This window comes from Diorhabda carinulata, chromosome 5 (assembly GCF_026250575.1).
Source record: "Diorhabda carinulata isolate Delta chromosome 5, icDioCari1.1, whole genome shotgun sequence".
Classification (NCBI taxonomy): domain Eukaryota; kingdom Metazoa; phylum Arthropoda; class Insecta; order Coleoptera; family Chrysomelidae; genus Diorhabda; species Diorhabda carinulata.
Window position 1 is genome coordinate 19787519 of NC_079464.1, and position 14607 is coordinate 19802125.

Consider the following 14607-nt stretch of genomic DNA (forward strand, 5'->3'; position numbering starts at 1 on the left):
CGCTCAACGTAGACTCCCGTCGAGTATTCCGAGAATCCCTGGTGAGACACCTGGATCATTTTGGGAATCACGGGAAACGATAATATAAAACAGTAAACAGTATAAAAGAAGTAAATAAACACGTTTAATAAGAAGTTGCATAATAAAATTAATATTCTTCATTACTGCAAAAAGTGATTTGATTTTACATTGAAATATTCTTCTTCAACCCCTTAACTGCAACTTAACCCAACATTTTTTTTAAATACAAAGATATATCGTGTATAGGGTGAAATGTTATATATACCTTCCCTTTCACTTTTACTTATGCGGTTATTGAAAAATGATCCTCAACTTGACAAGCCTCCCATCTTGATATTGTTTTGATGTGGGGATATAATGCGAAATCGAAGTGAAGTGTGTACTTTATTTCATACAAAATATCCGGAAAATCACATTTCAGAGGCTTATGCTGTTAGTAAGAACCACAAAGTCAAGCTAATGGAATTCCGAATTGTATCAGGTGGTATGTCTCTACTTCTATTTTTTAAATGTTCAATATTTACAAGCCTTTTCTAATCTATCGAGCGCAAATCTTATAGTATTATTGATAATTTCATGTCAAGTTGTGACTATTTATATAGTACAGGGTGTCTCATAACTACCGAAATACATTAATTGGAAAAAAATATAATATATTTATTTTTATATGTATTTATTGGTATGAATTAAATAATAAGAAACAAAATTTTACTTTTTATTATCATCAGATATCATCATCGCGTTGATGGCATTCCTCAAATCGTTAAAGTATATTTTCAAAAACTTTTTGAAGAAGTTGTCGAGGAATACTCCTAAACTTTTCTTAGATATTGCTTCTTAAATATGTGGATTATACTCATATACCACGCTTTTAAAATAACCCCACAAAAAAATCAAGTGAGGTCAAATCAGGGCTCCGAAGTGGCCATTCAATATCATTGCTTCGTGAAATCACCTTTTGGGAACAACTCGTGCAATGCAGTTAAAGAGTTGTTAGTGATGTGCGAGTGAGGCTGCGTTGCTTTTTAAGCTATACAACGGGCTTTTATGTAGGGTCTTCTCTCTCCAAAAACGACAATTTTGGTGATTTGTGCCTCATCGCTGAAGAACATGTTGTTGAAAGTGTTAAATCTCTCTAGCATTGCAATCACAAAATTCAAACTTATAACGTAATCATTTTCATTGTATTATGCGGTGAATTACCGCTCTTGATACTCCCCGCTGAGACTCACGCTTCTTGAAGTTGTCGGCTTACAGAATCTGCTACTGACTGAATGTTTCCAGGCGTTCTCACTGTCATCGGACGTCCGTGATGAATTTCGCCAAAAGCTATTTCAATAGTATCGAATGTCTGGATCCAAGCTAAAATTGCTTTATCGCTTGGAGCTTCCGCAATGCTCCGCAGTTGATAATGTTACCGATATAACCGTCGAACTCGATTGCTCTCAAAATACGCACGTGCTCTCCCGTGGCATGATGGCGACTAAAAATTTAAGGAACGACCCCCGCGCCGCCTCTCTTTCGCGACTTGATTCTCATTCGTTCTTCGAATAGTTGGATCGTTTTGAAACACGCTGTATAACAGTTTTTTTACGACATTTGTCGAGTACGGTTGTATGTTTCGATCTCCGAACGTAATTAGCTATAATAGAAGAAATTATAACTAATTAATTAAAATTATATGAAACATCATAACCGATCCTCACTCGCACCCGAATCACGGCGTGAGTAGCAGCGTGGAGCGCGGCGCTAATCGTGTATAAGATTGCCAACAGTATACACTCGCAGGTTCGCGCCGAGTACACAGTCTAGTTCGAGCTCTTGACGCGTATGAACGTCTTGTAATTTTCTCGATCAAAGTTAATTTGTAGTAGTTATGAACAGGGAAACAACTACAGCAGGTGCTTTACTACTTTGGCAATTTATAGTTACACCTTAAAGAAACAATTGCTACTAAGCGACTGAGCATCCACGCGGTTCGCGCCTACGAGCTTTTTATCGCGGAACAAAAGCCGACAATTTCTGGGGAACGAGCCGCGAGGAATATACGAATCGGATCCACACTCATGCTTCATAGGTGCTTCGGCCTTCGCGAGCCAACCGCGTGCGAGTGCGGATACAGGTATTGTGGAAAGTTATTCACAATGGCGTCCCATGATAAGGGACAATAGAAAGTAAATAGATGAGTGGAATATGTTTGAATAATCATAAACTCCAAATGAACTAATGCTTACTTAACAAATTCAAGCATTTTTTAACAAGAAACAAGTCAAAAGTCAAAATGAACAGGCCCTGTATAATGCTTGAGCACACGAGAAATAAGAAAATTCACTTCAAAACAAAATAGAGAAACGGGATCAACAGAAAACGAAGAACAAGGCAGTGCAAAAGACACAGAATACTTCACAGACGAGGAAGAATTAAGTAAAAAAGTAACTTAGTGGATTGGAGATCTAAACACTAAAAAAAAGGAAGACAAGCAATTTCCCGAAAAAAGTACAGTCTCCTCGTATACAGAGAAGTAAATTAGAAGATATCCAAATAAAACTTATATGGTATGATATCAGATAGTAATACTGAAATTAATATAAGCGATGACGATAATTCCAGAAACCTATCAAAGGAATTGGAGGATAAGAGCTTGAATGGTATTCCTTCGAAGCTAAGAAATCTAGACTCCTTAAAGTATTAGTGAGAAAATTGCATCAAACTTGCCCCGTAATGGATATACTAAAAGATCTAAGAAATATAAGGTATGAAAGTAACCATAGAAGCTTTTAAAAACCTAAATTGATACCTCAGTGGAAAAAATGCCACCAAGGACACCAAGTTGCTCGAATGCTTGAAATGTATTGGAAAACACTTGACGAAGAGACACAAAATAAAAAACCAAAACCGTATCCATTTCTTTAATACACTTGGAGGTAAATTCATTATTGGGGCAAATTTTAGTGCAAAAAATATTAATTGTGGTTCTAGGCTAACTAATACTAATATTTAAGGTAAAGAGCTACTATAAATGCCATTCAACTGGGAAACCCACATTCTGGGTTGATATTGAGATGATGAAGGACCAAGCTCAGATCTATATTACTCACATTAGAGTTAGAGAATCTAAACAAAGTAATAAAGGGACTAACTAGGAAAGTTTTAAACAAGAATTCAAATGATAGAATTGGATTGAATGTACCAATAAGAACTAATGAACAACTAGACTAAGAAGCTGAAAAACTAATTATAAATACATAGCAGGCAACATGGAACAATACCAAACAAATTACATGAGGTACAAAAGGTCAAAATTACCCCAAAGAAATCAGAGAACAAGTTTAAAGAAAAAGGAAAGACAAATAAACGTGGCAGAAGACAGAAGAACACAGTAAACAACCGCATCTAACAAGTAACAAAAGAAATAGAAAAAATCAATAACGAATTTCTAGACCATTATCCAAGTGAACTAACAGATGATAAATCCACCGACTAGTCACTCTGGAAATGTACGAAAACGAATAGATTAAACTGATTCAACAGATTTCTCGATCCCAACTTAACAAAACATAACCCAGCATAACCCAATATAACCCAACATAACCCAACATAATCCAACATAACCCAACATATTTATCTATGATGGGTTATGTTGGGTTATGTTGAGTTATGTTGGGTTATGTTAGGTTATGTTGGGTTGTTAGGTTATGTTGGGTTAGGTTATAGTTTCGAAAAAAAAAACTGATACAGAACGAAATTTTCTGCAGACTCTAATTAAACTGTTTCAAAACAAATGATTTTCTCTAAACATTTAAAAAAATCCAACCTTCCAATGAAAACTGGTAGGCAAGTAATTTTTATAAAATGTAGGTATTTCCGTATTGTAAAGTTTGCATTTTTTGAAAATTAGATTTGTTATAAAAAAATTTGAAAATACAGAATATAACCAAACAAAAACAGATACTTTAATTATATTTATTGCGTAGTAGTAAACTTTCAGTTTTTTTTTATACAGGGGACCAAAATAATTTTTTAAAACAGCTCCAAATAAGTTATCATATATTATCATAAACATGGTGAGTTTGTATATTCATTCCAAAATGAAAAATTTATATACCAGGTGAATCTCATATATGTATACCTACAAATTCTATTGTGTGAATCATTTTTCAGAAATCCTTCTTTTAGTTATATTAATATTATTTACTTATATACTTGAACATAACAAATATACGATTTTTTTAGACGAAATGTTCTATTTGTTCAAACTTTCAACTCGACATGAAAAGGGTGGGTCAGTTTTGTGTAAAAATATACGGGAGGTGATTGTTTGTATAAAAATAAGATGGATTTTAGTAATGAAAAATTTTGTTCACTCCACCTCTTTTTGGAGATTAAGAAATGTCTCAAATAAAAAGGCCTTTTAAGTATTTCGTATTTTATAATATTATAGGATGAAATATCCATAGAAGTTAGCTGATACATGGGAAATCAAAGTTCAGTTATTTTCTCAGTTTTTATTGAAATGATTTCATTTGTGTTACTTATTAGGTGTGTATTGAAAATGCTTATTATTTTCTATGATTATGATGTTCATATTGTATCCAGGATTTTTTTATTGTAATAACCACGGACCACGGACGAAATTCTCGAATACATGAAATTATTGCAATTTCTCTCGTTTTATTTTTCATAAAACACTCAGGAAACGTACAAAAACGAATAAATTAAACTGAATCACCAGATTCCCGATCCGATTGGAAGATGGAACTTTTTGACTCAAACGCACCAAGCATTTTGAACTCGTGTGAAACCCAGTACGATAGTTAGTGAAGTACTAAGAAGCTTAGGTTAATTCTAAAATTTAATCTTATATCAAGGACAACCAAACCATTATTTATTATAATCAGTACTACCAAATGTTAAATGTTAATGTAAAAACTATCCATCAAACGTGAATAAACTGAGTTCGGTGAATATTCAAATGGTTTCTCACCAAATAAACATAGAATTGAGATAAATAGCGAATATAACTCTTCCTTGCAATGAAAATCGATTTTATGCCATCAGTTAACACAAGTGGAGTTTGTAAGAACTCCACTTAGGAAACTTACATAATTTATGGACGTATATATTGAATTTTGATAAAAAAACTTGTGAACATTCCTTATCTACTATATTTTATGGCTTTTACCTCATTCCCTCTTGAACCGCAACATCTTTTCCTAATCAATATCTATTATGTATTCATAAAGCTTTTCTCAATAAGAATTTGCGATAAGTAAATTCAACTAATCTATACAAGAAAACTGAGATATTCGTCGTATCTTACAAGTCAAGTGTCTAATAGGTTCTAGTAAGCAGATCTACACCGATTATCATGAAATTCGGTATGGATGTAGTGAATATCTCAATTTCCAATATTCCAACTATTCTCGGGGGGTGAGAACTGAAGAATGCAACTCAAACTCTGAAATAAATGAGTCTGTTTCAAGCAAAAAATGTTCTATGCGTAGTTTTTATGAAATCAATACTTTTTTAGCTATTCGCGATTAAGCCTGCTAAGTTTTCGATCAAAACATGCATGTGTTTAAGTCTTTCTTCAATAATAATTGGAAAACAATGCATTCTAACAAAAAAACATAGTATATAAGTTGACAAGAGTTTCTTTTTAATTTTTTAGCTGCAATATTGTAAATATGAGTAATATTAATTTCAATTCGTACGAGGATGGTTCCAGAAGTACCCGGCCTGACCTAGAGATGGCGGTGGTTGCTTGAAAAGTACCACTGTATTAGAAACTACACTATCCATACAGCATATGTTTCAAGTTTGAAGACGTCGCGTTGTTTAATATTGCGATGAACTAGATTCTAATCTGGGTGAGACTGCTCCTTCGATATGAACAGTAAAACAACTCCAGAAATGTTGAAAAAAATCCACAAAGCGGTAATGGATCATCGTCGACTGAAAGTGCGCGAGCTGGCAGACATACTAGGCATATCAAAAATTTCAGTACATCGCATATTAACTGAAAATTTTGACACAGGATAGCTGTGCGTAAGATGGTTTCCGCATTTGCCCACAATGGAACTAAAACAGCGTTTTGAAGATGTTTCCATTCAGGATTTGGCAATTTTTCACAAAAACTTTTGCCCCGTTTCATAACCATGGATGTAACGTAGTTTCATCAATTCACACCCAAAACAAAGGAACAATCAAAACAATGAACTAAAAAGGGAGAACAGGCTCCAAAGAAGACAAAGACCGTTCGATCTGCAGGGACGTCATGGCATCGGTTTTTTTAAATTGGATAATTTTCATTCACTCAAAAACGAAAAAGTATCAACAGGGTGTATTTTATGAACTTATTGCAACGTTTGAGCACAGAAATCAAGCCAAAACTACTGTGTTTCATCAATGCAATCTGCAATTTCATTGATGCAATGAAATGCATCAATCTAGAAGATCCTGGGGTATGAATACGATCTGCCAATCTACTCAATCTTCATATACTACGATACTATGGAAAGAAACCATTTGTACAGCAATATGAGTGATCTTAGTATTCCAAATAGCCTTACAAAAATGACACTTGAACATACAAAAACGAAGGTGAAAGCTAATCAAAGAATATCAAACTATTTCCAGATCAACACAGGACTAAAACAAGAAGATCCTTTTTCCACTACGCTGTTCAATATAGTATTATAATGGATAGTACGTGAAGTCAATTTGAACAAAACATGGAGACTAAGAATAATAAGAACGCAACTTCTGGCATACCCAGACGATGTAGTAATCCTTTCAACACCGGAAAAAGAAATGGCAGAAACAGTTCATCTACGAGTCAACGAAGATAAATCAAAGTTCATGATGACAATACCACAAAGGAAAAGGGCGATGAGAAGTTTGTTAATACAGAGAACAAGTTCCAAGTTATGTATATCTTGGGGTGGTTATCAAAGACGACAGTAACGAGGAAGAAAATTTGGAAGCGAGGATGAGGGAGGAAAGTCTCCAGAAAGGCAAAGCTACATCTATACAAAACAATAATAAGACCAACGGTGAGCTACGGAGGCGAAACGTGGACTTTTAACAAAGGATGATTAGAAGGATACTAGGCGTTAAAAAGGAGGGTAAAGTATACTCCATCTGAAATTTTCATTCACTGTACTATCATGAAGGGGAATCGCTTTCTGTAGGAACGTCATCAGCTTCAATTGAGTATAAACATGAAATTATTGTACATATTGAACGTCAAGTAATCAGAATAGAACTTTCCAAGAATAACAATTTCCACTGCCGACTATTACTTTTAAATTACTTGCGTAGTAATAAAATATCACACAATGTATAAATACCCTCAAGGGCGCCCACAATGTTACAAATTTAACTTTCTTGAAAGCGTGATACGAATCGCATAAACGTAAGAGGATAAACTTGTTCTGGAAACATTGAAATTTACGATTCGAAACTTGATTATATATTGTTTATACAATCAACAACTATATACAATATTCGTGATAATTTTAATGAATTTCATTCAAAGCATCCAATGTCAATCAATCTCTTCATACCGATGCGGTCGATTTTTGTTCTTAAATTGACAATTTACAATATGAAAATATTATCCCCCCCCCCCAGCACTCTCTCTAAAAATTTTAAATAAAAAAGGGGGTCGTGGGGCACCTTGTTGGGAAGGGATTTTCTGAAGAAGTCGAAATTGTTGACTCAAGGAAAGTGAATTCACATATGATGGTGTATTACTGCTGAAGTTTGCAATGAAATCTCTACCTCAAGTCAGAAAGATCCTAATTTTGACAAATCAATGACAGTAGTTGAATCCAAAGATTGTAATTCATTTTTCTAATTGTGAGTAGAGTCCTAGGTAAACTTGCAAGAACATAAAACTTCACTTCCTGTACTCGCATTTAGACCGATTACCACAAAATTTGAGTGATTTTAGTGAAGAACGGAATGAAATATTTCATCAGGATATTCGAACAAGGAAATGGAGTTATGAGGGAAAGTGGGACTCACATAATATGATGCCAGACTCAAGTCTCACACACTTATCTAAAAGATCGCTTGATGGTGTTCTATGAAAACATATTTCTTAATTTTCCTGTGAAATCAATAAAACTACTTATTTCAATAATTAAAACTCTTAGCTATCACTCAGTATTGTCTTTATAGTCCCAATAGCATTAAAAAATTCAAAGAAAACAACGGGTGTGTTAACCAATGTAATCATCAATGGATTTTCAAAAAAAATCTGACTTATGTAACTGACGTATTGAGAAGAAGAAATATTAAAAATAAAATTTTTATATGACGTTGCTATTAGTTAATTAATATCCTCACAATCATAAGCAATATTTTTATAAATTTTATGTCACAAAAAGATTGCGTTGTTCAGAAACCACTTCGTTAGATTAGACAGGGCAAACTTAGATGAAGACGTATCAAAGATAAATGTGGAGCACATGTATACAAGTTGAGAGAATAGAATAACCCCAAAAATCGATAATGCTTATTGCTCTAACAAAGGAAAACGTTCCCAAGAGACATATTCTACAGCTCTACTTCCATTTAGAGAAAAGAGAAGTAAAATGAAACACTATTTGTTAAGTGGATAACAGTGTTATTGGTAGCAATTTCGAAAACTTCAGAAAGTACCAAATTCTAAAATGAATAATAGTTTTTTTAATCTAAAGACCATATTTTATAACCGTAGAAAGCCGCAAAACTATTAAAATAGTTATTTATTATACAAGTATATCATACATAATTTTTTATAAAAATATAAGAGATTAAGGTAGGAGTCGTTGATTTTCAATATTAAATTATTATTTACTAAAATTAATCAACTGAAAAATGCGGAATTCGATTTTTTTAATAATATCGACGTTTATTTTTTCAATAATTTGTTTATAGTGAAACACAAAGATGAATAGTGAAGAAATCGAAACTGATTATGTATGAGGCGAGATCGACGCCGAAGCCAACATCCAACAGGCAGCGATGGATCTGCTGGCTCAGAAATCGAAACTACAATTTGATATTGCATACAGTAGATATATGCAATGGTGTTAATTGAAAAAAGTTGACGGTCAGTTTAGTAAAACTGTATTTTTGGATTTTTCTAGGAAAAATCGAAAGTGTGGAAATCTTTAACAATGCGGTCCAACCATTGAATGAAATGAAATGAAATTGATACATATTCTGAATACGAAAATTAACGTCCACCGTACAGTGTCCTTCACAACGTACTGCGACTAGTGTTTAAAAATTTGATGGGTTTTCCAAAATGCTCGTTTCAGCTAAAATAATTTCAGTTTTGTGAAACTTCCGGTACCGGATGTGGACCCCAACTTCGTAATTTTAAACGGAATGCTATGGTTTTTATTAAATTTTCAGGTAATTTATAAGTTTCTTTGGGTCTTCTTGAAGTAGCTTTCCCGTTGAATGTCGTAATTTATTCATTTTTAGTTCATTGTCGTATTTTAAATAGTCAAGAGGTGTTTCACATTCCGCTAATAGGTAGTCATGTTATATTGTTGGATTTGTAGTCGTAATCATCTTTAACGGTTTCGTAAGATTCATATGGGTCGATTTTCCTTGCGATTTTTCTTGGATTTTCTTCTTAAAAAAGGTTTTGATTAGCTCCTTCTGAATATGAATGGCAATATATTAATTGGAAAATTGTTGGCAGATTGCTGATAATGTACATTGGAAAGCTGTTATTATAAGGATATTCTTGGATCCAATTTTCTGAAATTCCTCAAGTTCTTCTAGTTTAGCAGAGAGGATAGATGTAAAAGAAGGAAGTACCAAGGATTTCGACAGGTGGACATTTGGAAAATATAAAAACTGTCATAAATAAAGAGGAAGAAGAAAATCTAAAGATAAACGGGAGAAATATACTATTCTGATCAAATATTACTAGGGATGAAAAAGGGAGATTGAAAAAAAATGAAGAAATAGAAGGACAAAAACTAAATAGGGCAAGACACATCATGAGAATGAAACCTACAAAAATGGTGAGAAGGATAATACAATGGCCAACAGGCAGAGGCAGACCACGAAATTTCTGGAGAAACCAGATAAAACCGACTTCAGTTTCATCTTGATTTTTTGAAGCATCTACGTAAACCTTATAAAAGTTGTCATACTTACTTAAGTTTCTGATTTATTGAGGTGGGCAAGTTCTAGGTCTGTAGTAGAGAGAGGTATTGAGAAACAGTGAAAAATAATATGAAAAACGTTATTTTTCTGTAATATTCAAACACCAACTTTTGCTCACAACGAACGATGTAAGAAAATTTTTTTCCGGTTTAATGGGGACATATCGTTGATGATTTCCATCGACATTGACTTGAACTTTTCGAGAAATATGCAATAAGAACATTTTCTTTGTAATTTTTGATATTTTTAGTGCTACACCCATCCAACAAATTTCCATATGACTTCCGGAAGCAGGTTTTGAGCTTTTGAGTTATATTGCACGCAATTTCAGGAGTGCAATCACATGGATTCTTTTTCCATGTTCATTCAGCTTATCGATTAGTGTTTTGTCAATCAAATTTGCAAAAAAATTTCAGCAAAATGACGATGACGTTTCACATTTCTTAATAACATAATAATTATCTAAAGTAACGTATGTATAATATGTAATTTCACGTATTCATATGAGTTTTTATACGCGAATAAAAACTGTGACTATCAAGGCAGTTTTTTAAAACCATAATTATCAATTAAATCTCAAATTATAAACAGTGTTTCTATAAATAAAGTATGAATTGTTCAAAAGCTAAATAAATAATGATATCAAACACTATCCAAACAGTAAGGGTTTTATTTTCAATTTGCCATTATTTTTTTTTGACCGGAAAGGAAATCAATTGATATCCCTATGAAAAAAAGATGATGACCTGAAGCGAGGAAACTACAAAGCAATATGCTTATCCTCAGTTGGTTTGAAAACATATACGAAAATCATGGACACTAAGATTGAGAAATACAGAGGGTGTCTCATAAGTTATGTCGGTGTTCATATATGAAAATCCCTATTTCTTATAATTGGTTGAGAATGGTCTGTAAGTCAATTAATAGAACAATTTTTTATTTCTTACACCTTTTGTTATATTAATGGATCTAAATGTTCTTGATTTTAGGTCTCTTCTGTTTTAAAACTAGTTTTTTCAATAATTTTTGGAAGATAAAATTTGACGTTTCGACTTTTCTTTGAATCTTTATCAATATTTAATATTAACACTCAAAATTTCCGCATTTCTATTAATCAATATGTCACCCAGATCATGAATATCAAAATAGAAAATACTCTAATAAGAAAAATTAATTTTTCCTTAGTCCTTATATCTCAAATATGTAGCAGTTATCAATCAAATTATTTGTAGTTTTATTAGAATTTACAAAATAGAGCTATAAATTTCATTTGAATTATTTTTTATCATTTATAGTTTTGTTTTCATGAATGTGAAAAATTCTCTTTTTCGTGTATTAAATTCCGTTCCAAGACTTTTTAAATCTTTATATTTGAATTTTTGTATCATATTGATGACCTTTTAGTCTATTTTCTAGATATTGTAAAATCTGCCCTATATAATTGTGACGCTGTCAACAAGAACCACGCAGCAGAAGGCCTTCAACTTGCAGTGTTCATAAAAATGTCGAAAAACTCTACTTCGTGACTAATAACTGATATACATTGTAATGAAATATCTTCAAGTCTCCAACCAAAATTATTTGTTAAGACTACCGATTAATGCCCAATTGTTTGCAACAACTGCAAGTTTTTCTAATATCGCCCACACATAACAGCATTTAATATTGTTTTATATGCTTCTAGACAACCAGTAAACGCCGTAGATTTCACCTAATTGATGTCGGACGACCGGGACATCTACATTCAAGTTAACTTCTAACACCATCGATGAATTTATATATGAATAAATCAAATATTCTGCTTTCTTAAAAATCATACCAAATCAAATCTTATTTTGTATCTGTTTACTTAACAAATATCAAAAGCGGAACTGAAATATACCGCCATTTGCAAAAATTATATTATCTTCCGAGGGTGTGATGACTTTTGCGCCACCTGTTAGTTTCATGCAAACTTTTCGATATGTTTGTACCATATTATATCAGTGGATTTCGCAGTTTTGTACTTTTACGAAAGTTACGTTTTGTTGAATCTATTATTAGTTTTCGTAACTTGATCTATTGTTGCTGTTAACGATATTTTTTGATAATTTTCTTCTATATTAAGCTCAATTCCAATTTGTTACGAATGGAATCAACTGGATTATTTTTAACAACACGAATGTATACCATTTTCCAATATTTTTGTTTCAATTGATCAAAAAAACTCCAATTTAATTATAAAAACAAGAAAATACCAAATTCTCCTAAATTTTATGCAAAAAGTTCAGCATCAACAATTTTTTTGTCTATAAATGAAAGTTGCCAAATATAGATTACAATTATTATAAATATTGTTAATTAGGTTATAACTCAATGATTATTGTACGAATTGAACAAGTAAAATTTCATTTTTCATTCTATTTAACTCATAAAATCAAAATTTTTCATTTTCCTAAAAAATCTATTGAACCAGGTACTTCCAAAACGGTTATTTGTTTTATAAAAATTCATATATTGCAATATTATCTGATTAAATTATAATAAATTAATAAATGTATTCACCCATCACTTTGTAAACCTAACTGTATAAAAGAAACTAGTGTCTCAAACTTTCAATTTTATGGTATTATAAGAAATATTAAATAATTGTATTAATATTCAATTTTAAACAGAAAAAATATCAATGAAATTAATAAAACACGTTTTAAATAATGAATAAATATGGAAAAGTATGTATATTTTTCTACTTACCAATTTTCCACGATTTGTGCGGAACTTTCAAACAAAGACATCCCTTCACTCGCGGCAAACGCCAACTGGAGGACGCATCGACGCTTTCCGACATTATCCGACGCCGCCGCCGGTCGGCGTCGAAGCCAAATGTTGCTCGGTCAATACTGGAATTTGCTGTTGCTCCCACAAAATCAACTTTCGCACCTGCTGGAAATTCTAACTTGTGTTTCCCATTGGCGAAGCTTTTATGAATAAACGAAAATATTGGTATGCAGATACGACCACGACGGCATTACAATGGAAATGATTCTAATAACTAGGTCGAAGATATTAATCTTAATATTATTTTGAATAAATTATGCGAGGGCGGTTTGACGAAAATGTGAGTGCCTTCTCAATGGAAAAGTTACTTTATTGTATCGAAGTGCTTTGGGGTTCCCGAGTTTCAGCTAGCGAACTTTTGATCAGTATTAAGCAATCTGAAATCCTCTCGAACCATACTTTGTTTCATAATTCCGTTACAAACGTCTGTATTGTTCAAGCTCGTCCAGACACATAAAGACACCACGAAACCTAATAGGAAAATATATAATTGTTTCAGGTCAGCATTCATTCTTCTTTTCAATGAAAGGTTGTTAATTCTCAAGTTGCCAGTAGTTTTTGGCACTTATCTGAATTAGTACCCAAGTCTCACACCCATACAGTACAGTCAGCCTAATCTACGCTTCGATTTCTTTAGCTTTTCACTTCTTAGATTGATTTTAGGTCATCTTTGATAAAAAATCAGTCAACAGAGACCTAAAATAAAAAAAATCATCACTTTTACGGTTTGAATATTATATTTAGGAACTTAGTTGTTCTGCAATCCTTTGCAGCCTTATTTTCCTGTCTCATCATCCATCATCAATTTTTCAGAATAAAATTTGTCGTTTTCCGCCATAAAACATTGATTTTTCCCTTGATCCTTCCATTTACATATTTTTTTACCCATGTATCATGAACTGTTATTGATTGCTCTACCAGTCTCATGTATATTTTTTCTTTTCCACCTCTAGGTCTAGCTAGCAATACAATATCGTCTGTATATACTAAAATTTTAAACTTTTTCTTTGAAAATGTTCGAAAAACCATCATTCCAACTATACTTTGATCTCACTTCTATCCACAATTAGTTTCACCAGTTTTATTTGTTTTCTTGGAACCCCTATCCTGACCAAAACTTTGTAAATTATATCCTCTAGTCCTAGTAGCTCTCGCAGCACTTTTCACCTTATCATCTGCTAATCGCTCCCCTTTCCATATTTTTCGTGGTCAGTTCTCCAATCAATTCATGCAGTTGTTACCAACTCATCTCCAATATATTCAATGTCGTCTGTATTTACTAAAATTTCAAACTTTTTCTTTGAAAATGTTCGGAAAACCCTCGTTCCAACAATACTTTGATCTCAGTTCTATCCAGAATTAGTTTCACCAGTTTTATTTGTTTTCTTGGAACCCCTAAAACTCCTTAAGTCTCTCTATCGAATCTCAAGCTTGCTCATAATATATGTAGCTCTAGATTTTGCTGTCAATTATTCTGGTTCACTCTGCTTTATTCCTCCCTAAAGCATTCTTGATATTTATCGACTTCTTGGGTCATTAATTAATACCAGTATGTTCCAATTATCCTGACCAAAACTTTGTTAATCACAT

At 32.7% G+C, this 14607-nt stretch overlaps 1 protein-coding gene across 1 annotated transcript in view; it reads right to left on the minus strand.

Annotated features, from left to right (window-relative positions):
• Nucleotides 1-13141, minus strand: part of LOC130893656 (protein slit) — a 90284-nt gene extending 77143 nt beyond the window's left edge. Inside the window, exon 1 of the mRNA XM_057799920.1 lies at nucleotides 12934-13141. The gene's annotated coding sequence lies outside the window, so the exon portion shown is untranslated. The remainder of the gene's footprint in view (nucleotides 1-12933) is intronic.
• Between the last annotated feature and the right edge of the window lie 1466 nt (nucleotides 13142-14607).